Here is a 6,512-nt window from a genome sequence, read left to right as displayed (position 1 = left end):
GCCTACTGTGTTCAAGAATCTGTAGCATTAACAGACAGTTTCCCTGATACTTTCTTTGCCTGGTTATCTACCTTTTGGGGAATAGTTCCCAGGACCCTGAAACCACCTCTGTTCCCCTTTGATAAATCCAGTTACACATTTCTTTCCAGTTGGAAAAGGTAATAATCTCTCTCTCATTTTTAAGTGGCTACCTTCCCTATCCATGGCCAGAATCTGCCCCAAAGTGTTAGTTTCCCCATCTACTTTTGGAGATATTATCTCTATTCTTTCTCCATCCTTCTTATTTGATGCCCAGGCAACTGTGCCCCTAGAAGATTGACTGACTTATGAATCAGTGTTGATGGTAGCTATAACCTGCTCACTCTTTGTCAGCCAGTTTGGTGTAGTGGTTAAGAGTGCAGGACTCTAATCTGGAGACCCGGGTTTGATTCCCCACTCCTGCACTTGAAGACAGCTGGGTGACCTTGGGTTAGTCATGGCTTCTAGGAGCTCTCTTAGCCCCACCTACTTCACAGGGTGATTGTTGTGGGGACAATAATGGCATACTTTGTAAACCACCCTGAGTGGGCATTAAGTTGTCCTGAAGGGCAATATATAAATCAAATGTTGTTGTTGTTATTTTATCATCTCCTTTCTTGAGCAGAGTAACTTGCACTATATTTGGATGCTTGGAGTTACAGGGTCTTAATGTAGGATTTCTAATATTGATGTTTGTTGTTATTTTGACTGAGTTTGCTTATTTCTAAGCCTGTTAGTTTCTATTTTTTTTCCACCCAGTAATATTTTCATTCTGTCTGGATTCTCTGTAGTCACATTGCAAAATTTGACATGAACGTGATTGCCAAACAAACTTATCTTCCTTAAACTCCCTTGATTACATGTGATGTGAGTGCCTGATCACTTCAATGGTTGTTGTTGAAGTTAATAATGAACAGTTTTGTGCCTGTGCAGGTAAATATTTTTGCTACAGGACCACACTGTTGCAGCTTGTGGTTTCTTTTGTCCAGGATGCAAATTAAAAACTCAGCTGACAGAGGAGAGGAATGTATCCCTCAGAGTTATAGTCATTAAAACGGCAAATTTGTAAAGCACCTTTTTGCATCTGCACAATCAGATTAAATGAGTAGCCTTGGCTAGATCACATTCCTTGCTTTTTGTCTCAGCAGTCAGAAGCATCTAGAAGTGATCACATGACCTGATCACAAGACTAGGTTCATGGGAAGACACCAAAGGATGAAACACCTACATCTCAACCCCAAATCTCCACTGGACTTTTCTCTTTTTCTTTTTACATGTCTTGTAAAAATTGGAGGCAGTGATGGCAGATCAATAACATGATATAATCACATGAAACGGATGTATTCAAATTCATTCAGACATATCTGAATAGCTTGATGAACCTTCAGCCTCTTGTTTGAATCTAGTGAGCCAAACCAGCAAATGATACTGCTTCCCTGAATCTCAGTGTTCCTTCCAATGTTTGTATAGGCAAGTGGCCACATTGTCGAAGATCCTTTTACAGTCACTGTGTGAATCACTGTCCAGATAGGAAGCACTCTTTTAAGCCAGGTATAGAACCAAAGCCAGCAGTTTCTTTAGCTTCTGAGTGGGAGGCAGCGGTGGAAGCAGAATTTTCCATCTTATGCTCAAACTATTTTTGTGTGATTTTGGGCTAAAATTGGAAATCAAAAATTCATGTTTAGGATACATAACTCTGTACTATACATGGTAATGGTTGTGTTTCCTTTTAAAATGCATCTTAATGAACTATTTGTCACAGATTTTTTTTCTAACTGGACTCTTCTATGGCATAAGTTCCATATACTAATCGATTCCTACTCCCCCTTGGTATTCTGAGTTTAAAATGTGAATTGGTTTGTTTGTTTGTTTGTTTGTTTGTTTGTTTGTTTGTTTGTTTGTTTGATTGATTGATTGATTGATTGATTGATTGATTGATTGATTGATTGATTGATTGATTGATTGATTGATTGATTGATAGCCCACCCTCCCCGTGAACAGGCCCAGGGAGGATAACAATAAAATGTTCAATAGGCATTAAACATATAAATACATATATAGGCATTAAACATATAAATACATATAAATAAACCAAAAAACAACCATAAATATATGATTGGGATGTGGTTACCCAGCTCTAGTCTTTCATGGCTTGTACAATTCTTATCAGCAAAAGGGCCTAAAAAGGTTCATTCTGAGTTTTAAAAATGGGTAAGACGAGTAGCACTTTCGTTCCTTGTGCTAGTTTCTATCTGAAAGCTGCATAAGAGACAGATGGGCCACCAAGACCTAGGGAGCCAAGAGCTCATATGATCAGATGCACATTTTTGACACTTTGAAATGAACTGAATTTTGAAAAACTGTAAATTTCGGAACACTTTGCAATCTCATTTTAGTCAAGAATATAAGAAATGCACTTGGTAAGTAATCCTTATCTTACGTGTTCTGCTTGAGGTCTCTAATAAAATAGATGTTCAATGGGTGTTGTTTAAAAAGGTATTTGTTTGCACTCACATTTTATTCAATGCCCCTTAAATCACTTGCTTATACATTTGTGAAACAAGATTTTTATGCGCAGGTTAACTATGGGAACCTAGGCTGTTTCCACACGTCCCAGCATAGTGCTACACTCACGGAATGAGGGTGTCTTCCAGGCATGATTTCTGATGTCATCTTGCCTCAAGAACAGCATCATGGCGTGATGATGTCAGAAATCGCGCCAGGAAGACACCCTCATTCTGTAAATATAACACTTTGCCAGGATGCGTGGAAACTTCATTCAAGTTTTAGAACTTGAATCAATTCTTCCCATGTAATTTTTATTCCGATATGTCTAGTGTATCCTATGTCTCTGAGGGTGGAAGGCACTAAGAAGACCTCATTACTGCATATATTTGGGGTATGAAAGCTAATATGGACTTTGATGAGGTACAAGCTGTGAGAGTTAACCTTCTGTGTTCAGACTTTTAGTGCAGTCAAGAGGAGGCTGCAAGTCTGAATAAGATACATTTTACTGTTTTAGAAGAGTCTGGATTACATTAGAATTACACTAATGAAAATGGGAGAAACAATACAAAATATAACGATCCTTTGTTAGTTATTTAGACTTTGGCTACCTTCTTTATCCCTGAAGCTGAATCATGAAACCTTATGCCAATCACCCTCTTAACAATGCAGAGAGAGGAAGGCAAATATCGATGGCAACAATTTGCCCAAGGCTTTCTGAATGAGCAGGGAAAGAAGATTGGGAGGCACCTTATTGCCAATGGTACATCTCAGCTGAGCTTTTGTTTTCGCTTCCTGTTTCCAGGTATAAAGCTAGGTCTAGGCATGACCAGAGATACAAAGCCTTAAACATGAACCAAAAGGCAAAAGCCAAAGGCCTCTTGTCTTATGCTCTGTGGCCTTAGAGAAGCTGACCCACTGAATCCAGGATTGGCCCAAAATATTACCCAAATAGCTTGTTTGCTTGTTTCATTTACATTGTATTTTTCTTTTTTCTTTAGTATCTGCCATTAAATAGTACACCGTTTGTTAGGTGACACATTTTGCCTACTCAGAAAGAAGTGTCAAGTCAGGGTCCTAGAAGGGTCCAGTCAGACTGTATACAGGAAGACCCTGTATCTGAAGAAGGGAGCTTTGACCCTTGAAAGGATATACACTAAAAATCCTGTTGGTCTCTAAGGTGCCACTGGACTCAAATCCTGCTATTCTATTAGAGACCAATATGGTTACTGACCAAGAACTGTTGTAAGCTTCTTTGCTTCCATTTGGGGAGAAAACAGGGAATAAATATTTAAACGAGTGATTTGGAATATTTAAGAACAAGGAGTGTTCTTCTGTCCACTGTGTCACCACCACATCACCTTTGCTTTTTAAGAAAACAATGAAATATTTAAACCTCCTTTATTCTTGCTATTAGTTCAATGGTGTTTCTAGACGCTTTTTTTTGGTTACCTCTTTCTAGAACACACATTCAAAGATATTTTGATGGATGGTGTTTGCAAATCAAACAGAAGGCTGGCACTTTATCATTTTTTCATGTTCCCTTCTTGTCATCTCCTTTTCTTGTTTGAGAGTAGTTCCTTCTAAAACAGATATTTCCCCATCAATCTCCTCCATTTGCACTGACACTCCACTTCTTTCTGAGTAGCCAAAACGTGTCACCTAATGAACACTTTAATATCTGATGGCACCCTTCCATACACCCCTCCTGCCCTGGCTGACACACACAATATAGCAGCAGAGCCTGGACAAATTGTTATCACTGCCCTCTAGTGAGGAGTCGGACATGTAAGAAAATGGCAAGGAGCGAGTTTGCTGTGGTGTACAATTATGTGTAATGTAAGCTTAAACAAAAGCACAGCACAATACTTTTGCCTGGATAATCCTTGAGCTTTAATGCTAATCACTCTGCTAGGATCCTCTGAAAATTAATAAAGCTGTAAAGAAGTAGAATGCAAGTATTATGTGTAATTAAATAATAACCAAAAAGAATATGCTGTGAGCTACACTGTGCACAGCTGGTCACCATATCTTTAATCCCCACTGAACCGCTCTATTGCTGATGTGCTACCCTATTCTCCAGTGCCACAGATAAGGAACTCATTTTTTAAAACTGAGTAAGTAAAGCAATCAAAGTGATTCTCCATCTGGCTTATCTGCCTTCTAGCTATTGTGTCAAAACTTCAGTTTCATACAGAATTAAGATGGGCAAACTTAAGATGTGACAGTGCATCACATATTACACATTTAGTGGGTTTTTATTAAAGATTTACTGGACTATCACCCTGGCATGTGTAAGGCAGAAATATTTTATCCCGCCATGTGCACTGCAGAAACATGGATGGCTAGAGTTCCTCTTACAGCATGTTTTCATAATGATCACTTGGACATGCATGTGAAAAACACACGTCACTGATTAAGCTCCACATACAAAGCTTTCATATCATATCACCTCACACACTTCATACATACTAGGCTTCACTAAGCAAAATGTGAGGCCTTCTTCTAGCCTAAGGAGCTTTCCTCCAAGAAAAGAGCCACTTAAAGTAGAATACCACCCACTACCTGTCAGAGGAGTTAGCTCACACATTCAGCTGTCTGGTGACACATCAACAACTGGTAACATATCCAATGATATACATGACTGCGTGAACCAACCTTGTGTCTCACCACCAGAATTCCTTATTCTGAATATTCATTCTGATATGTTTGCCTGTGAGGCCTGTACAACATTTATACATCTTCAAAATGTTGTTTGTAACAACATATTGGGAGAATAGCCAGTATGCCTTAATTCTTTATGATTGTGAATTGGTGATATGATATGCAGAATAAATCAACCTGGAATTAAAATATTTTGCAACTTTGAAAATTAGGCTGACATCTTTCAGCCCTGGTCCATAGCTGTTTTTAAGAGAGCCATATTTTGAATTAAGCAAAGTTGAAAGATAGCAACATTGTCCCTATCCACTGACTTGCTCCTATGGGACTCAAAGTGCAGGCAATAAGACCCTTTAATCCATCCTCCTACCTGATGAGATCAGCAACAGATATTCTGACTGAATACTTCTTATGCCGTCCCACCTGATGCCTCCCATAACTATGCCAAAACAAAGTCTTGTGACACCTAAAAACCTTTAAGCTTGCACCTGATGAAGTGAGCTCAAACCTACTAAAGCTTACACTACAATACTTTTCTATAAGGTAGAGATCCCATTCCCCCCCCTGAGGAGCGATCCCCTGATTCTGCCCCCCCCCACTTACCTGGCTAGCTGGGGGGGGGGGGGAAAGGAAGTATGGGAATGGGTTTCCCAGGCATGTTTCTAGGGTGGCGTAAAACAACGTCACTTCCCCCAAGTGATGTCATCCCACTACCCAAAGAGTGCTCCTGCACTTCACAGCGGGCTGTTTGGGGCACACCTGATGCTCTAAATTGGCCTGCTGAGAAACGTGCATGCATGCCCATGCCTGATGCCCTGGAAGTGATGTCATTGCACAGACACAGGGGCCAACTGGCAAAAAGGTAAGCACCGGGTCCCCCCTCCCACTGGGAGGATAAGGGGACCTGGCAACCACACTATAAGGTGCCACACGACTCTTGTTTTTATTGTATCAGACTAGCACATACCCCACTGGAATATTTATGGCAGAACACTAGCCTGGTCTAGTGCACTAGAATGAGACAGAAAAGATGTGCTAGGGCTCTTTAGTTACAGAATGGTGTGTGCTATTTTTTGATAGAAGGTGATTGTCTGAATATACGCCTGTTTTTTGTTTTTTTTTAAACTCCCCCAGGAGGAAAACTGGAACAAGAAGCAGTTAGCTGGGCTAGAACCTTTTCCTTTGGAGTGCTATTTTTTAATTTTCAGGGACCTTTAAAATATGTGGGTTCTATAAAATGGCAACTTTCACCTGCATCCAGAAGTGGTACCATCCACTCTAACACTTCAGGATTCTACCCTCTTCTTCTGCCATATGGGTAAACCAAG

The sequence above is a fragment of the Eublepharis macularius genome, chromosome 1 (assembly GCF_028583425.1).
Source record: "Eublepharis macularius isolate TG4126 chromosome 1, MPM_Emac_v1.0, whole genome shotgun sequence".
Lineage (NCBI taxonomy): Eukaryota > Metazoa > Chordata > Lepidosauria > Squamata > Eublepharidae > Eublepharis > Eublepharis macularius.
This window is presented reverse-complemented; position numbering follows the sequence as displayed.